Here is a 19,766-nt window from a genome sequence, read left to right as displayed (position 1 = left end):
CACCATCTTTGTTGCCCTCCTTTGAACACATTCTAATAGTTTTATGTCTGTTTTATGTTGTGGAGCCCAAAACTGCACGCAGTGCTGGAGGTGAGGCTGCACCAACGCTGAGTATAGTGGGGCAATCACTTCTTTTGACTGGTTAGTTACACTGTGCTCAATGCACCCGAGGATATGGTGGGCCCTTTTGGATGCCAGGACACTGTGTTGGCTCACACTGAGTTTACCATCAGCCAAAACCCCCAGATCCCTTTCTGCAGGTCTGCAATCCAGCCTCTCATCCCCCAGTGTGTATGTACATCCTGTATTTCCCTGTCCCAAGTGCAGAATTGTGAGTGTATACACAGAGACTTATAAAGTCATGGTGAACAGCACAGAAAGTATTATGTGATATTAAATAATAGTCCAATATGGAAACATATATCTGAGAGAGGCATATTCAGTATCTTTCTGGATGATCCTCCTTCTTTCTACCACCGACAGAGTTACTTTAAGAACTTAACTTAAATGGGATGACTTATTTCTTAGAGAGCTGAAATTATGGAGATAAACACTTGTTTCAGTTGTAATTTGTACATCAAACAAGGAGTCAAACACATTTTCATTTTGGCCCACTGAAGGACAAAATCTCTTTGTGATTTATCAGTTGAATATAGCTAAAAGTAAGTTGTCATTTTTCTGATTTGTAATTTTCGTCCTAATTTTTATATTTCATGTTGACTTTTCAGTGTAATTGATTATGTTTTAGTAGAGAGATGTCTATTATTGACCTTCCTACTTGTTGATAAAGTTGGCATTTTGGTGTTTGATACTTTTTCTTTCATTCATTTGTTTCCTGCATCCTTCATTAGTAGTTTTTGGAAGTCACTGTTCCCAGTAATAAAAAATTTAGCTTATGAACTTATGCCGTAACAGCACTGTGAGTGCTTCAGGAAGGCTATATTGCTGTTAAAGGCACATCAGTGATAGAAAAGATACTTTTGTTGTTCTGGCATGTAGCATTATTGTGGGTAAGTAAATAAAATGTTCTTCACTCAGAATCCTTCCTTCTGGGTCATTTACTTGTTTTGTCTCTCTCCTTACAGAAACAGTCAGACTTGAGCTAGACTTAAGCTCTTTCTTTCAAATTCAATTTTCAAAAGAACATATTAATTGCTCTTAATCAAAAGCAATTTATGCATTATGAAGAATCTCAAAAAATTAAACACGTCTCTACTAATTGCTTTCGCATTTATTGTGCCTTTCTTTTCTCTTTATTTACTTTGGCAGAGTCAGACTTTGACAGAATTTAGATCAACCATATTAATTCAAATTGTCTTCATCTGTGATTGATGCCAGGACATGCTTTCATGTTCTTATTCACTGTTTTCAGCTGCGGTGGGCAGTAACCTCCAAAGGATAACAACAAGCAAAAGAGTAATGCTAAATTCTCAGACCACTATATTTGCAAAATGGCTGTGTGTTCAAGTCCAGTTGTTTTCATGAACAATTTCAGCACTCTAAATTACTCAGTGACAACTTGAATAATTACTGAAATACAAATCTCTTTCAGCATATAGAGTACTTGGGAACAATTTTCAATAACGATTTTGCATATTCTGCATTCCAAATTCGTCACTAATGCTGAGACACAAGACTGTTTTTATTCTACGACTGGATGTTTTTCAAGCTTATAGGACATTTTAAATGGCAAAAAAGAAAAATTCTGTTTTGAACATTTGCACTTATGCAAACTGCACTCCATGAATATTCATACTACCTTCTCTTTCTATTACATTTTTATAACAAATATTGCCTGATAAAAATGTTTTGTAAAGAGAATCAAAGAGGTTAAAGTGCTGTCAAACTAAATATGCAGAATTCACTGTCTATATAGGTTAGCAATACATTTCTGCAATATTTGACTATAATTACAGGATTCCAGGATTCTGACTGAAGTGCTTGATGTTAGTTTTCTGAATTTGTCCTCAACGGCTATTTCATTTGCAGTTTAGTTTTTGTCTATGTATACATATTCCTATCTGTCTTTTTGCATAATTGTATGTCTTCTGGTTGAAAAAAAAGTCAAGAAACTAGATTTTTTTTTATTTACAAATTTGTTTGGACCAATTTAAACTATGTTAGTTACTTCATCCTCTTTACTCACTTAGCTTTCTTTTTTATTTATCAAACAATCTTATTCTAATACATGTCATCTATACATATAGCTCACCATACTTTAATGTATATTTTGAATAATCACATATATGCATGAAGAACTCGGGAAAGGAGGATGCTTTTTATGAAAAAAACAGAAATGTAACTATACATACTTAATTACCAGTTTTGTTGCAAATTCATTAGAAATCTCCAGTGTTATAAAATCCAAGTATTCAGGGTTTTGCCAAACTTTCACATCATATGAACTAAAAGATTTTATTTCTGAATGAACATGGTAGCTATACAAGCAAGAGAAAAAAGAGTCATATGAGATTCTTGGCAATAAACAAAAAATATTGGATATTTTTTAATTACTTCAGGTTAGCTAGTATGTTTTCATTAAATTTCTAACCAGCAATGAATTACCCCTGGGATTCTTTACTTTGAGCCCCAAGGCAAAGTTTCCACTAGCATAGCTACAGAATTGTGCTTGAAAGATATGGCCAGAGGTCCTTATCCTTGCTTCTAGGCAGAAATATATATGTGTGTGTATATATAAACACACACATACAAATACATAGGCACACATGGTACCCCATGTTTTTAAGATCTCTAGTGATGAAGAGAACGCAGTCTGTGCTGTCAGCTTTAGCCAACTTCAGTCAATTTCAGCCTTAACTTTTTATTTTTTCTGCTCTTGATATGGACACAGAGAAAGGATAGATCCCTCATTTACTGAATCTTGTTTCATGTCTGAAAAGTGTTACGTTATATCCTTGTCTTTCTAGAAACAGTGCCCAAAATAGTGTACCAGTTCAGCTGAGGTGTTGCTAGTACATAGCAGAGGATCAGGTTGCTTCGTGTTTTATGGGTTATGTTCCTCTTGTTGTTGTAAGTATGACTTTTTTCCTTTCATAACAGCATGTCTTTGTAATTCAGTGTTCAACTTGTAGCGTAGAATAATATTTTTCCTTTTTGCATCAGAACTCTGACTTGTATTTGAGTAGCAGTGTATCCTAGCATAATTTTAGTATCCTTTATTTGTCCAACTGAACAGCAAATTTAAGAAGCATATGAAAATATTGAATAATACTAGACTTAGGACAGAACCCCCGAAATCCTTACCTGATACAACCTTCATTCCGACAGAGAAACATTAATAGTGTCTCTAGTCCGTATTATTTTCATCTAGATTATGTCCCCTAAGGCTGCTTATAAGAATGTCTGTCAAAGCCGTACTCAGGTCTGGATATATGTAATTTACTTTTCCTTCTCTATTCACAAGGTCTGCTATGCTCTACTAGAGAGAAATTATGTTTTGGTTGACACAATCCATTAATGACAAACCCATATACTTGTCACTTACCTCCTTATTTTCTTATATCTGCCACGTGTGGTTGTTATAGCTCCTAATTGCAGTAGAGCTGATTTTTGAAAATTGTTGCAGAAAAGCAGTAAAGATATTAGCCTCCTTGTCATTAGTTGTAGTTAGCTGTACCACTCTGATGAACAGCAGACTGACCCTTTCCTTTGGTTTTCCTCTTGTCACTAATGTACTTGAAATTCTCCTTGTCCTTCGCTAATTGCAGCTCTTTTATTTTTGCCTCTGTGGTTTTTATTTTGTCTCCTCATGCTATACTTTCATGTTCATCCTTATTAGCCTGGCCTAGTTTCCACTTCCTTTTTCCTCATTTCTTTTTCAAATCCATGAAGTGTTCTTCATTTAGACAAGTAGGTCCCTTACGATATTTTCTGTCTTTCCTCTGCAGGGGGATAGTTTGTGCTTGAGCCTTTTAAGTTTTTCTTTAAAGAACTGCCAGATTTTTAAAATATCTTTTCTACTCAGACTAACCTCTCAGGATATGCAGTCCACAAGTTCTCTGAGTTTATTGAAGTCGTCTTTCCCAAAATCCATTGCTTTTACTTTGCACTTCTACCCTAAAGAATCTCGCTGCCTTGTGATTCCTTCCATCTCAACGTTCTTCAGTTTGGAAAGGAAAGGAAGCCTGGAAGATCTTCCTCTCTGAAGATTATCTCCACCCAAAGTGGCCACAAGTACATTTCACAACTTGGTGGGCACAGCTAAGAGAGCGGATCCAAACTGGCCAAAGGGATATTCCATACCATGTAATGTCATGCCCAGTATGTTACCTGGGAGGGGTTGGCTGGGGGAGGGAGGCAGCAATCGCTGCTTGGGGACGGGCAGCATTGGTCGGCAGGTGGTGAGCGGTTGTATCGTTTGTGTCTCTGGTTTTTTCCTTTTTTTTTTTTCCTTTTCCATGTTATTATATTATCATTATTGTTACTATTATCATAATCATTATTATTGTAATTATTTTTAATGTAATTATTAAACTGTTCTTATCTCAACCCACAAGTTTCTTTTGTGCTTTTGCTCTTCCAATTCTCTCCCCCGTCCCACAGGGGTGGGGGGAGTGAGCAAGCGGCTGCGTGGTGTTTAGTTGCCGACTGAGGCTGAACCACGACAATATGTTGGAAACACTATTTACCCTGTAACAGTATGCACAAGTGATTGGTATTTTAGAAAGGCCTGATACTAGAATGCAGTCACAGAAATATTGATCTTCTACCCCCAGCAATGTAGAAACTTGTATTTGCTTAATAATTCAAGAACAATTCCTCATCATTGCTACAGAACAAAAATTTCATACAGACGCAGGAAAAATACAAAGGGACTCACAGGTGATTTTTAGCTAGTTCTGACAGGCAAAGCTATGCCAAGTGATATGTCAGACAGTTTTAGGTTGGTGGGAAGGTGTACTGAAGCTGGTGAGACTTGTAAAATGAAGTCCCCTGAGAAAGGATACCATATAAAATTTTTTTTAAATGACTAAGACGAGAATAAAAATTGAAAGAAGAGCAGAAGCAGGATAATAAAACAGCCAATTTCTCAAATATCCTCAGTTATAGCTTTAATCTTTGTATTTCCCTCATTACCTTCTTCCTCATCCTGTATTTCAAACAGTAACAGGCAAATATGTTTATTTTAAACCCTTCATGAGCTAGGATCCTCAGCAAAGCATCTTATTTTTAGATGCAGAACTGCCAACCATGAAAGATTATTTATACTTCAGGACTCTCCAGTGCATATTTGTTTCCATCTCCTAGAGATTTTTTATACCTTTTTTTTTTTTTTTTCTGATAGTGCATTCAGCTTCACCTCTGCAGCTTTCCATATAAATACAAACTTGTTCTGATGCATTTCTGGAAGACTGCTATCTAGAGGGGGCAGTTCAGCATCCCTCTTCTCAAAGCAAGGTTTCTGATTCTAGCGTTTTGAATTTTATCAAGAGATGTCATAAAAATAACAAACATAACAGACACAAATCTAAGAACTGATTATTCCAGTGAGAAGGACTAAAGCCTACAATGTTTTCTGAACCAGGAGGCAAACCTATTAAGTTACTTTCTAGGATCTGTTTTTGGGCAATGCACATCTATTTCTATAGAGGCACTGAGTTCCTGCCACTTGCAAATCATCAACTTAAGTCACCTCACGAGTGTCCTGCAGGATAATGGCCTGAAATTTGTATTGCTTTCCTTCATTTCTCAAAATAACACAGGGTAATTATTGAGTACAGTAGGTTTGTTCTGTGGTAAAATTTGAAAACAAACAAGCAATAATTTCTAACATCTTTCTTGGCAGAAAACACTGTAGAGGGCAGTCATGAGACTTCTGCCGTTTGCTCCTATCTGTCCCAAGAGATGCATGCAGGAGGCTTTACTGATCTTCAGGACAATGAGGCCAATGGATCAAGATACATACTAGGGATGAAAATAAAAATGTAACAACTTTTTATCTATTTTTACCTTTTTTTTTTTGTCAAATTATATAACTGAAATAATAATTCTCATTATTTTATCAAAATATTGGATAATGATTTACAAACCATACTAAGGGTCTAATTCATGGCTTATTGACATCAGGGGGAGTAATGATATCAGTGATGGTGGGATCAGACACAGATACACTACATTGCAAGAAGGGTCTGAAATAAGATTTAGGTGGAAATTTTAAGTCCAAACATAAGAAAATGTGCCAGCAAGTTTTAGTGGTACACAAATGCAGTCATTCCTTATACTTTGGTCTACTAAATAACAGAAATGTCCAAAATTAATTTAAGCATACAGGCATGCCCTGCCCAAGGTCTCCCTAGCCTCTGGGTGATAGATAGTAGGTATGTGGATTTAAACATCTACGGCCTGAGAAAGAAATTAGCTGCAGTCTAGAAGAGAAGGGCCCCGACTGCTGCACCCCTAGCAATTCTCAGCATCCTATTTCCAAGCACAACAATTTGAGTTTAACAGAATATTCTTTAGCCATAACAGCTTAAAAACATGTCATATTATGGAAAAGAAGTTTGCTCTGCCAGAAAGGAAAGAGTGACAGTTGTTTCATCCACCATTTCCAGTAAAAGCCTCATGTTTGGGGCATTTGGCCAGGTAGTGGATGATCCATGTTTGATTTCCTCTTACAGCTGACAAGATTTAAATCTATTTTCTATTTCCTAGGTGTCAAGGAGTAAAATGGCAAAGAGAAGAAATGCCAGAAGGGAGGAGACCTGTTTTCTGCTTCTGGGACTGTTCATGAATTTTACAAAAGTCAAGCGTAGCATTAAATACAGGGTGAGTCTGGGAATTAGAAAACATGATGTTTCTCAAAGACCTGAGAAAACCATTGTGACAGCCATTTTCAGAGCTTATTAAGCACAATGATGTCATTACATCCTTCATGAAATGCAATGTGCTCACTATTTAAGGAAAAGTGATCACCATAGGTGCTGTTTACCTCTTACACAGTAGCCTACTCATTACAGCATTCACAGCCAAAAAGCATTTCCATTAAAAAGTTCAAGGTGAAGAACATTTCAGCTTTGAGCTTCTTACATGGGTTTGAACTGGGAAGACATGGAGTTTGAAACTGCTCACTGTGAGAATGAAATTAGCATAAAATTTCCAGCCTGCTGTTTGAATGTTACAGCTGCCAGGCACTTATAAAAGGAATGGTACAGCAGGCTGTTTTTTCCTTCTTAAGATTCAGCTTTGCTTCGTTTCTTAAAGGTTGATGTACCCAGTCTCTGGATCCCAAGAGATCCGAGTTAGGTGCCTAAACTCCAAAGACAGGTGTGATTCCAGATACCTCTGTGTTTAGTGTATCTTATGATAAAGGCAATTCTTAGGTTGTATACAGGATTTTTATAACTTCAGTGGAAACCATGCTTTGTCCCCAGACATGATAGGAGACCTACTGGGGCCTGGGTTTCCATTTAATAGCAGCAGCAAACACCAGAAACTGAAATTACTTAAGGAATTTCATGCACTGATTTCACAAAGAAGCAGAGTCTGAGAGAACTATCAATATCCAGCACTGAACCCTAATGGCAATTCCTGTTTATTCCGTCTTGTGTTTATAGTTTGCATTTTCCATCATTTATTTCTTCTTGTGAGGCAAAAAAGCAACACTTTTTATTCTCAGTGTTTGTGCTCTTTATATATGCCCAGTATCATGCTATGAATTTTTATTATCTATGCTGTAATAGAAAACAAATAAAAACAATGTTATAAATCCAATAAAACAATAGGGGAATATACCGTATAGGGCCTTGGAGAAAATGTTTGTGAATAGCCGGCAAAGCTAAAATGGGAAATACATATTGATCTTTTTGTTATGACTGAAGAGTGCAGAGTGCACAAACAATAGCAGGAAGGGTATATGTATGGCTCTTTCTCTTCTGGCATCACTGAAATCATGTAGTCAGCCCTCAACCAGCAGACAAACAAAGTTAATACTTCATCCACACGATTATTGGGTAACATGTATTATAAAGATTATAAAGATTATATTATAAAGATTAGCTTCTCATTATGACCTCAGTTGTTGAATATTTTCCTGAAATTCTCTAAAAGAGGCCTACATGGGATTGGCTGAGATTACCTGAAGATGACATTTTCAGATTTTTTTCTGTGTAGCAGAAAACCCCGAGCAAAAGAAGGGCACAAAAATTATAAAATCAAATCCTATTGGCTCTATTAGGGACAGAATTTCACTAGTGACTTTTTAAAAATACCTCTTTAATTTATAATTTATAAGCCATTTTAACCTTGCACTGCTCCCTGAAAAATACCAGCAACTGCCTTGAGGGATTTAAAATAAACTTTTATTCAGACTTTACCTCCTACCTTCACCAATTATAGCCTCTTCTTACAATTGTTTGGTGACACATAATGGTGATGTTTTGCTATGATCTGAACCCTGAAGAAACATACATCTGCCCAAGCCATTTTTTGAAAAATGTCAAAGTTTCTTGACTACTTGTATTCATTAAAGTCTGTAGTTCCTGTAGCAACTCTTCCTATTGCAAATATCATGGGAGGAGACAGTCTCCTAATATAATTGTGAGGTGTGTCTCTGTGATGTGAGACATAGGAAGAGAATGAAACTTCCAGTACTTAGTGGGACTTTCATGACCTAAAGACAAACCATTCAAGGTGCTCACACTTTTCCTGATATTATTCTAATACTGTAAAATCATAACGTACCTAGAGTCTAATGAATTTCTACAAGAAAATTCTCTTTGAGACTGAGCACTCATTAGAAGTGAAAAGCAACACATTGACCCAGCCTGAAGGATTAAAGTAGTGATGGTTTTAACTCAGCAAAGTCCCTATTTGAAAGTGATATCAGGGTTTTATATGATTACAGACTGCAACATCTAAGCCAAAAAATACAGTGCTGTATTATGAAATTGCCAGTCTTATATATTTGTTTAATTTCTAAAATATGAAATCTTTCTAAACCATTTTTTATTATCAGTTTTTACAATATTTATGTCAACTGCACTGTGATTCTGCCTGAAGATCCGAGATACCACCACAACAGGAATATTTCATAATACTGAGACCATATCTAGTCTGTACTTGAACTTTAGCTCATTCTCCAAAACAGTGTTCATTTGATCCACGTTAAAGTGAATTGAAGGGATCCATGATGAAATATTTTTTTGCCTTCACTTCAGTTACAGAACCATATTTCGAAACAAGGTTTAAATGAGTTGCTTTAGGTGGGGTTTTATTAGCTCTCAAAAGAAAAGTCAATCAAGATAGTCGATTAATAAAAAGCACTAATTTCACAGCTGATGATTTAAATAGTCAAACTAAGCTCTGTAGTAAAAATATGCATTTTGTTTCTACAAAATATTTCACCAGAAAAAGTAATGCAAAAGGCAATCAGTTTCTACTCATCCTAGCCAATATATCAGATATGGTAAATTTAGAAGAAAAGACCTTAAATAAAACTGTAAAGTTATTATAGATATGGTATGTTAATGTTGAATTTACAATAAAATCAGGGAAATTATTGGAGCAGCAAAAAGGATTGAATTAAGCAATTAGTCATTATGAAGCCAGAAGTAAAAGACCAGATTGTTCTATAAATGTTAAATTGGTAGTTTATATTTTTCACAGTCCATGGAAAATGTCTCCATGCTGGATTCTTTATCCATTTATTTGTTTTTCTGAATTTTTCAGCTTTACAATGAAAAACATGCATCTAGCATTCTGGGTACAATCATATTAAAAGCAAATTAATACTTTTCAGCTGGCCTCAGTCATATTGAGGATCCCAACAACAAAGAGAAATGACAAAAATAATTATTCTTCCCTCAATGTCTGTAAGAGTATTGCTGTCAAACCTTAACTAACTGCTGTGTTTTTGTAAGTGTAGAAAAATATGATTGATTTTATGGTATGCCCTGAAAAAAAAAAGCCCAAACCGGATTCTATATGTTATGAACCAAGACAGGAAATAGTACCAGAGATAGTGAAACAATAATAAAAAGATGCCAGCTATATTTTCTTATATATACTGAAGTTCAGGTCAGGTTTTTCTCATCTCAGTATTATAGAGATGCAGCAGAGGGTGAAAGACAGGTAAGTCTCTTATATGTGTGGGTCTCTAGCCTTTATAGATCTAAACCCAAAGATAATATCAATCTGACATCTCCAACAACAGCTAATTCAGATCATAGTGCGCACACATAATAAAGAAAAAGCACTGCTTAACAAATGATACACTCTATCTAGTACCAAAATGATGTAGCACTTTTTTACTGTACCAATATAACTTTAGTCTTGAAATTACTAAGGTATAGATGAAACTGCAGGGCCACCATCTAAAAGAAATGAGCCCAGGCTTCAAGCAGTCTATAACTAAAATGTCATTTGGTCTGTCACACTTACATGATCATCTAGAAACAGCTGAAGTCGTTTGAAAGACCTGTAGATTTCAAACTCCTTAAAATAAACTATGGACAAACAGATTTGTTTCTATTACAGATATCCTCTGCCTTTCAAAGTGCTTTTCCCAGCCAGCTCATGGTACATGAGGGTAGGTAGGGACTCAACTTGCTTGTCTTCATCCAAGCCTTAAACTTTCCCAAAACATAGAATTGACAATGTATGTATTGTGAGTAGATAGCAGTAAATGATACCTAGAAAAATAGAAAGGAAAAGAATCCTGAGAGCCCAGTTGTAGAACCGGACTCAGATGTTTATTTTTAAAGAGATCTTCAGATTTTATGAAGTCCAACACATAATTTTTGAATGCTTAGGTTTAATGAAAACAGATGTGTGCTTTCAGCATCCTGAGCTGAAATGTATTCGTATTCATATGAATGATGCAAGAGGGAAGAAAAGTGAAATCATCATGAGACATTAAATTAGCCACGCATGTAGTAAATACAAAATGAATTATTTTTATGTGGAATCCCAATATGGAAGGAAAGGAAAGGTTGCACTTTGTAAGTTAAAGTTATTGCACGTAAGTGTTCCAAACTATAATAGATAATTGTTTCATGTAGGATTAGGAAGCTACTTAAATGTAATCAGTAAGGGAGGTCCTATGATTAATTTTAAAGCTTAAGGCTTTTGACACTCCCATAAGATTCTCATGGAGATACTGTGTCTGTGTGGACTAGATGAACAGACAGTGAAGTGGATTGAAAACTGGCTGAATGGCTGTGCCCAGAAGGTGGAGATCACTAGAATGAAGACTAGTTGGAGGACAGTAGTGTATCCCAAGAGTCAATTCTGAGTCCTATCCTGTTGAACATTAATGATCTGGACAATGAGGTAGAGTGTATGCTCAGTAAGTTTGCTCATGATACAAAACTGGGGGGTATGGCTGATACGCCAGAGCATTGTGCTGTCATCTAGAGGGACCTTGACAGGCTGGAGAAATGGCTCAAGAGTAACCTCTTGTAGTTCTACAAAGGGAAATGCAAACTCCTGCACCTGGGGAGGAACAACCTCATGCACCAACATAGCCTGAGGGCCAAGTGTCTGGAAAGCAGCTTTGAAGAAAAGGACCTAAGGGTCCTGTGGGACACTAAGTTAAACATGAACCAGCGGTGTGTTCTTGTGACAAAGAAGGTAAACAGTATCCTGGGCTGCATTTCACAAAACATGGCCAACAGGTCAAGAGAGGTGATGCTTCCCCTCTACTGAGCACTGGTGAGGCCACACCTGGAGTATTGTGTCCAGTTCTGGGCTCCCCAGTACAAGAGAGACGTGGACATGGTGGTTAGAGTCCAGCGACCAGTGACCGAGCACTTGCACAAGTTGCCCAGGGAGGTTGTGGAGTCTTCATCCTCCAGGATATTGAAATGCTGTCTGGACATATGTGGGAAACTCTAGCCCGGGAACGGCTAGCAGAAAGAGGGCATTGAAGTAGGAAAACAGGCTCAAGGTCAGAGCGACCTTGGGCCCAGCTGTTGTTGATCGGTAAAAGAATGTGAGAAACAAGTAACTGCTAATTGCAAGGCTGACCACAAGAGATAAGCATGGGAGGAGTTGGCATTTACCTCCCAGCCAATGATGAGCTGTGCTTTTGCAATATGTATGTGCTAATTAACAAATGGTATAAAAGATGTTTGCTGATTGCCAATAAATGAGACTTGCTGTCTTCTGCTGGTTTTCTGTCAGACATTGTCCTTGGCAACCTGCTTTAGGTGGCTCTGCTTGCGCGGAGGGGTTGGACCAGATGACCTCCAGAGTTCCCTTCCAACTACAACTTTTCTATAATCTGTGGTTGCTGATACAGGCAAAGAGATACAGGCAAAGACAAGGAATTGCTAATATAGTGCTAGTAAGACAAGGGGAATGAACAGTAATTACAGATAACTTAGCCTAACATCAATCCCTAGCAAAATCAGAAAAAAGATGACATAGAATTCAGCTGATACACAGTCAAGAATTACTAGAATGTAATTAACTACAGAGCAGTACAGCTTTATAGAAACTAGGTTTTGTAAAATGGACCCAATTTAATTATTTTTTCAGTCACAGGTTTGGCTGATACAGACTGCTGTTTTGATATATAGTTCATATAGCATTTTATGCAGTTTGGTACAACATTCTGGGGGGAAAAGAGCAGTGTATATTAAATCACTGTGGTTTGTATTAAATGTATTAAAAAGGGGTTAGATTGTAATGTTAAAATAATGTGATATTGCAGATGAATCTGTTCTGCTGTGTACAATGATAGGTTAAAACCTCATGGCAAGATACTTATGAGGACAGGCACTTGAGATTGCTTTTTAACGCAGAGGTTAATAATGGGTTTAAGACAGAATACAGTCTAAACACATAGGAAGAAAGAACATACATTATACATACAGGATGAGTTCACCCCCTGAAGATAAGAAAGTTTGTCTGACAAAATTACTACATAACATCATGTTACTTAGCACCTCACTCCATTTTCATGAAGAATGATCAGTGTTACATATTGCAGTAAGCAGCATTTTAAATCGACCTGACTACCTGGCAAGTATCTGATAGTAGTTGACAAATGGAAATACCATGAATGGAGTTATTTCTATGTGGTTCCAGAGGGACCAGAACTAAGCCTAAGGCTATTCATCCTTTTAACCAATTATCTGGAAGTAAATATAAAATTACTACTGACAAAATTCTCTAGATACCATATCTAAAATTTTTGCAGAGTTAAACAGTTTTGAGGATAAGATACAGGCAAATCTTTAGGAGAGAAAAATGCATAGGCATTTAGAAAGAAAGGCAGACAGAAAGGGTCCTGTCCTCCTTGTGTTCTGCTTGCTGCAGAACAAGTGAGAGCAGAAGCCCAAGGGAGTCAGCCAGAAGGACTTCTGATGAATTTTGGAAAATCCTCCTGCAGCCAATTTGGAAATGCCATTCCTGATGGTCCACAAGGAAGAAGCACCTGTTATCCAGAGTGTCTTGCGAATGATGAAAATCGAAAGTTCTGGTTCCAAGTCTTGTAAGATTATGCAGACACCCTATTAGTAGTCTTTGTTTTGAAGATTATACAGCACTATTTGTGAAAGTTGGCAACTGGAAAGTTGGTATGGGAAATGGCATCTTGATGCTTGAGTACCAGAAACAATCTTCTAAAGGTTCATTATGGAATTAAGTGGTGATGCTAGAAAAGTCTAGCCAGCAACTAAGCGCCACACAGCTGCTTGCTCACTTCCTGCTGGTGGGATGGGGGAAAGAATCGGAAGAGTAGAAGTGCGAAAACTCTTGGGTTGAGTTTAGAACAGTTTAATAACTTAAATAAAATAAAGCAAAATAGTATTATAGTAGTAATAATAATAATAACAATCATTATAATAATATACAAAGCAAGTGGTGCATGATACAATTGCTCACCACCTTCCAATGGATGTCCAGCCAGTCCCTGAGCCGCAATCGCTGCCCCCCGGCCAACTACCCCCAGTTTATACACTGAGCATGATGTCATATGATATGGAATATCCCTTCGGCCAGTTTGGATCAGCTGTCCTGGCCATGTCCCCTCCCAGCTTCTTGTGCACCTGGCAGAGCATGGGAAGCTGAAAAGCCCTTGACTTGACAAGCACTACTTAGCAACAACTAAAACATCAGTGTGTTATCAACATTATTCTCATACTAAATCCAGAACACAGCACTATACCAGCTACTAGGAGGAAAATTAACTTTATGCCAGCCAAACTCAGGACACTTACCCAGACAACTTTGAATGAGGAAAGTTTTTCTTACACCACACAGTACATGACTAGCATTCATTTGCCTTTGTTTAACTTGTTAAATAATGTGAAATTAAGGTCCTTGGGGCATTTTTTTCCTGTTTAAGTTTTCTTTAGTAATTGATTAGTTAAGCTTTTTAAATGATTTCATCTAATTGAAGAAAATAATTATGTATTAGCTTATGAAAAAAGCAGAACCACATGCATTAACCTCCCAAGTGCCCATATAATCTCTTTGTCCTTGTCTTATTTCTGTTCTTTTACTGTTCTTATGTTATTATGTTCAGTGAGTACTACAAAAGTGTGGAAATGAGATTATGTGGTCACTTAGGACCTGCTGTCTTCAATGGCTTCTGCATCAGGTTCATATTTTGCTAGGGACTAGCCCTTCAAAATTTACATGATACCTAAGAAAATGATCTAATAAATACAAGGAAGACAACTGAATGTATAATTTAGGGACAGTGATGGTAGAATATACTTCACATCTTAGAAAAAAAATGAAAAAAAAAAAAATCTTATGTCAGTCTTAGAATCATAAACTGTTAGCAGTTGGAAGGGACCTCTGGAGGTCATCTGGTCCAGTCCCCAGCTTTTCAATATCCTGGAGGATGAAGACTCCACAACCTCCCTGGGCAACCTGTGCACGTGCTTGGTCACAGTAAAAAAAGTGTTTCCTGATGTTCAGATGGCACTTGCTGTGTTTCAGCTTGTGTCCGTTGCCTCTGGTCCTGTCACTGGGCACCACTGAAAAGAGCCTGGCTCGACCTTCTTTGCACTTTCCCTTCAGGTATTTATAGACATTGATGAGATCCTTCTCTTCCCTAGGTTGAACAGTCCCAGCTCTTTCAGGCTTTCCTCATAGAAGAGATGCTCTTGTCCAGTCCCTTCATCATCTTTGTGGCTCTTCGCTGGACTCTAACCACCATGTCCACGTCTCTCTTGTACTGGGGAGCCCAGAACTGGACACAATACTCCAGGTGTGGCCTCACCAGTGCTCAGTAGAGGGGAAGCATCACCTCTCTTGACCTGTTGGCCATGTTTTGTGAAATGCAGCCCAGGATACCATCTGCTGCCTTTGCTGCAAGAGCTCATTGTGGCCTCAAGCCAGAGATCTCCATTAATGTTTTGGAATAGACTGTTGAACACAGACTGAGCAGGGCTGCTCTTTTTTAAATATTTACCTGTAGGAGACAAAATTTAATTGCTAATGAACAGAAAAGGGCCTCATATTCTTCCTGTGACATATACATATGTGTGTGTGCATATGTATTTTATCTTCCATTAAAAAAGAAAGGAAAATAAGTTTTATATTTGAATAAGGTTGCCTTTTCTGCTTATTGTTAATAGTATCACCATCTTTGTTCAACAATGGACCCGTGCTATTCCCAAGGTTTGTTCAGTCCTTAATTTATTTAAGTAAATAACTACAGTTTTCTTTCATATTCCCCTTTTTCTGCAAACTGGAGTTTTCCTCTTGATGACTTCCTTGCTTTTATTAGTTTTCTGAACTTAGTAGGATCTGATTTCTACTGATACCTTCCCACATCTTTTTTTCCAGTTCAGTATAGATTGTTCTTATTCTTAACTGTTTCCTTCTCTTTAACCAAGGGCTAAATTAAGGCCTAAAGTAACATTGTCTTTTTCTTTGTCTTCTTGTCCCTCAGAAGAGTGTATTATTCCCTGAACTGTTGCTTGCATTTCTCCTGCTGATAAAGTAAATGACAACATCTTTGCTAGGTGAAAGGTCTCTCTACACAGGTGTAGAAAACAAACTGTTCATGCATCAGACCTTTAAGATTAATCATATATATACTTTTGTGTCAGGCTGCTTTTTTACCTTTAGCGTGGCCTATGAAAATAATAATAATAACAAAATTAACAAAAAGCTCTTTATAACAAAGCGTTTCTGGTTTTTTTTTCAAGATTCTCAGTAACAGAAACAAATTAGTGGAGTGTCGAATGGAGTGTGAATTGCAATGATTAAATAAAGCTACCAAAAGTGACATATAAATTAAAAAAATATTCTGACAAAAGGATTATTTTCAAACCCTTAAGTTCATCTGGAGAAATTCATGTGTATTACTGGCCAATGATAGCAGAGATTAAACAAAGCATTAATAGGTGCAGGAAAGAAACCCCTGAGAAAAGAAGTTAAAAATATGCTACATACCATAAATGCATCTTTTATTACAATTTCTTTTTTTAAATTAAAATCAGTTGCCATCCTGGGATGTGTCTTTAAATCCTTGCACTGCTTTTCCTGTCTTTGACAACTCTTATCTACTTATGTGATTCTATAATATGTGGTGCTGTACTTTTTGTATACCTTCTTCATATCTCTGCTGCACATATTTCTGAAAATCAAGGATTGAGGTTATGATTAGAAATTAACATATTGCTGCTCTTTGAAACGGTAGGTTACTTTCTGGCAAGACTAATTTTATATTAGTGAAAAAATCAGGAAAACGCTGGGGGTGCCTAGTAAATCTACCTGGAGGGATTTCAGTGATGTGAGATACAGTATTCTCCACCTCAAAATTTCATCTAAGCTAGCTGAGATCAAGTGATTCATTGTATTCTCCTATGAGAAATCATCTATGAGCCCCAAGTCAGGTAGAGATTAAAGCTGCCCACTTCCACCAAAGTGCTCGACAAGCCTGTTAGTATGACTTTAAATATCTTTAAATCAAAAGTATCCAAACCAATTTACATGAAAGGAAATGAAATAATTGTACCTCTCTTCTGGCTTAGATGTAAATTGGCATGTATGAATTAACAGAGATATGATAGCTGTGAACTGAAAGAGTTGCCACCAGTTTTTAAAAGCAGTATAAATCCCTGTGGATGGAAGCTCTGACAGAACTTTGGCTACCAGAGATTTCTATCACTAATCACTCACGATGTATTAAGAGAAACAAGAAGAAGAAATTTTGTGTTCATCTGGTATTTATTTAGGGTTGGCTCTGCTTAAGAACAATGTGTAAGTGTGTGAGCTGGAGCGTTTCCTCCAAAGTAAATGTTCAAGGCAGTGCAATAATCACAAATTTTAAATCTGTTTACTTACCAGTAACAGATCTCTGACTTAATTTTAAACCTAATGTGATTCCATTATTTTGCTAGAGTAAGTCCATATTTACGATAGTGGGAACAAGAAGACAAACTCCCCTATGTTTAGATCTTTTCAATTTCTGGTGATTTTTTGAAATGAAACACAAGTAGATTTAAGTAAGTTTATGTGAAGAAAGAAAAGCCATAAAAACAAATAAAAAAGAACTTCCCCAAATGCTTGTATCCTTCTGAAAATTGACATCCTGGAGAAAATCTTCTGAACTAACGAGAACAACAGGCAGCTGACATCTCTCTAAACTAGGAGAAGGAAGTATAACAATGCCCAGTGATCTGAAGCTGATGCTGAAGAATCAGTTTTAATACAATTACTTTTTGAACAATTCACCTAGATATTTTCAATAAGATTGTTCTGAGGAAAGATACGTGCCTACATTGCATACGCCTACATCTGGCATTTTAAAGATGCAATTTATTCCATCTTAATGTTGACCATCAAAATAGGTCAGGTCAGCCACACCCTAAAAGTACCATTTCTCTCCACTGACATTAAGGCTAGACTAAGTGATTAGCTCAGATGTAGGTGTCTATAAGCAGACATCTACTGGTATATGAGAAAAATCCAGCTACATAAAGCAGGTCAAAGAAAATTGCAGTGCAAGCATTTCTGACAGAAGCTGCATGGCCTGTAATTTTTCAGAAGGTCAGGATAGATGATCATAATGCACCTTTTGGGTTTTAAACTTAGGAATTTTTGATGAATTTTATTTCAAGAAGAAGAAAAGAGGACTTTGTCCTCTTTTACCCATTAAGTCCTGCAAATTATGAATCAGACAGAAAAGAAGTCATAAAGATCTGAACACAATTCTTCTGCATTCCTACTCAAAATACTTTGCATTTTTTAATACATAGATTTTGCAAGTTAGGACTTTGCTCCATTTCCCAGTTGTTTTGAACAAAGGACCACTTCCAGTTTTAAACTTCCTCTCTGATGACAGTGAGTTGACAGATTTGTAAATTTTGCTGCTTACTCCACAGACCACCTGCAGAGTGCTCCACAGGCAATGACAAAAGGAAGACTTAGAGGTCAAACTTTTCTACCTCCTGCTCTTTCCAGTTAGTATCAGCCAATTCAGCGGGTGTTCCCATATCGTGTAGCGTAGTTGGATTGTTCCACGGCGAATACTTGGCAAGTTAAGTAACTATGTATCTTCAACCACTAATCTGTGGGATCCTGTTATTGCACAAAGACAGTTGGGGAAGATAGCATGAGAGGTGCTGGCCCTAGCCTAGAATTGGCATGATGTAAAATACTATTGCAATTGTATATGTAGGATGAAAGATTATAAGACCAGCTACAGTACCAAAATATGGATTTTTTTTGTTCTGAGCAGGTCAAATGTTACTCAGAGAAGTGTTTGTCTGTTTGAAATAATGTCAGCATTTTGCAGACTGCATGACTGAGTCCTGCCACTAAATCCCATTATGGTTGAGCAGAATATAGGTGCATGGATGGAAGAGTATATCCTGGAGCATAACCCCTAAGTAAACAGTTCAGAGAGAATAAGATATGTGAGAAAGGCAAATGATTTTGTAAGACAGACATAGAATAAAAAAATTAAATACTGATGAAAGGACCCTTCTTATGGCTTATGCATCGTCATCAGAAACTGTCTGGAGATTAGGTTGTGGTTTTTTTTTACTGGAAGACACTGTTTCTCAGAAAAAAAATAGCTTCTTTGTTGAAAAATACCTGACTGACAGCACAGCAGAAGCTCAGAAATGTCATTACTTGATTTAGATGCATGTGTGACACGAGACCCTGACTTAAAGTCCTGCGGTCAATTCTGTCCTCAGTTACAGGTCTGAAGTTCCCTTTGAAGTCAATGGGGCTTGCATCAGTTAACTGAGAAGAGAATTTCTCCTGTTGTCCTCATATCAGCAATTCCTGTTCTTTACAGTTCAGCTCACTGCTACAATAAAAAGAGAACAACGATTACAGAAGACTAATATTTTTCCTTCCCCCTTGCCTTGCCTTGCCTTGCCTTCCCTTCCCTCCAATTGTTAAAGTATCATTCACTGTATTCAGAATTTTTTCTTACATACCCATCCACTAAATGCAAAAATACCCTAAGCTCACAACTGCCATTATAAGGCTATGAAATTCCAAATAATTTTATAGCAGTGTCTACTTTTAATATAAGTCCACCACAGGGGACAATGCCTTGAGTTGCAAAACTAAAATAAATAAACAGTAGTTTTGTTTTAAGCAAGGATACAAACCCTCTTTGAATGTTAATATCTCACAGTGTGATATAAAAGGGAAAAATGAAGTATAATTAGATAAATTCAAACCTAACAAGAATTCGCTACTGAATGCTGAATAGAAACTTTGTTAGTATTCAGTTTTCCAACCAGAACCTTCACAGTAATTGGCCTCCAATCAGAAAAAAACAGAGATGTGTGCTTGCTAAATGCTAAGGAGGCATGCAA

The sequence above is a fragment of the Phalacrocorax carbo genome, chromosome 3, assembly GCF_963921805.1.
Source record: "Phalacrocorax carbo chromosome 3, bPhaCar2.1, whole genome shotgun sequence".
Lineage (NCBI taxonomy): Eukaryota > Metazoa > Chordata > Aves > Suliformes > Phalacrocoracidae > Phalacrocorax > Phalacrocorax carbo.
The sequence above is the reverse complement of the archived record's forward strand: the minus strand, read 5'-3'. Positions refer to the sequence as shown.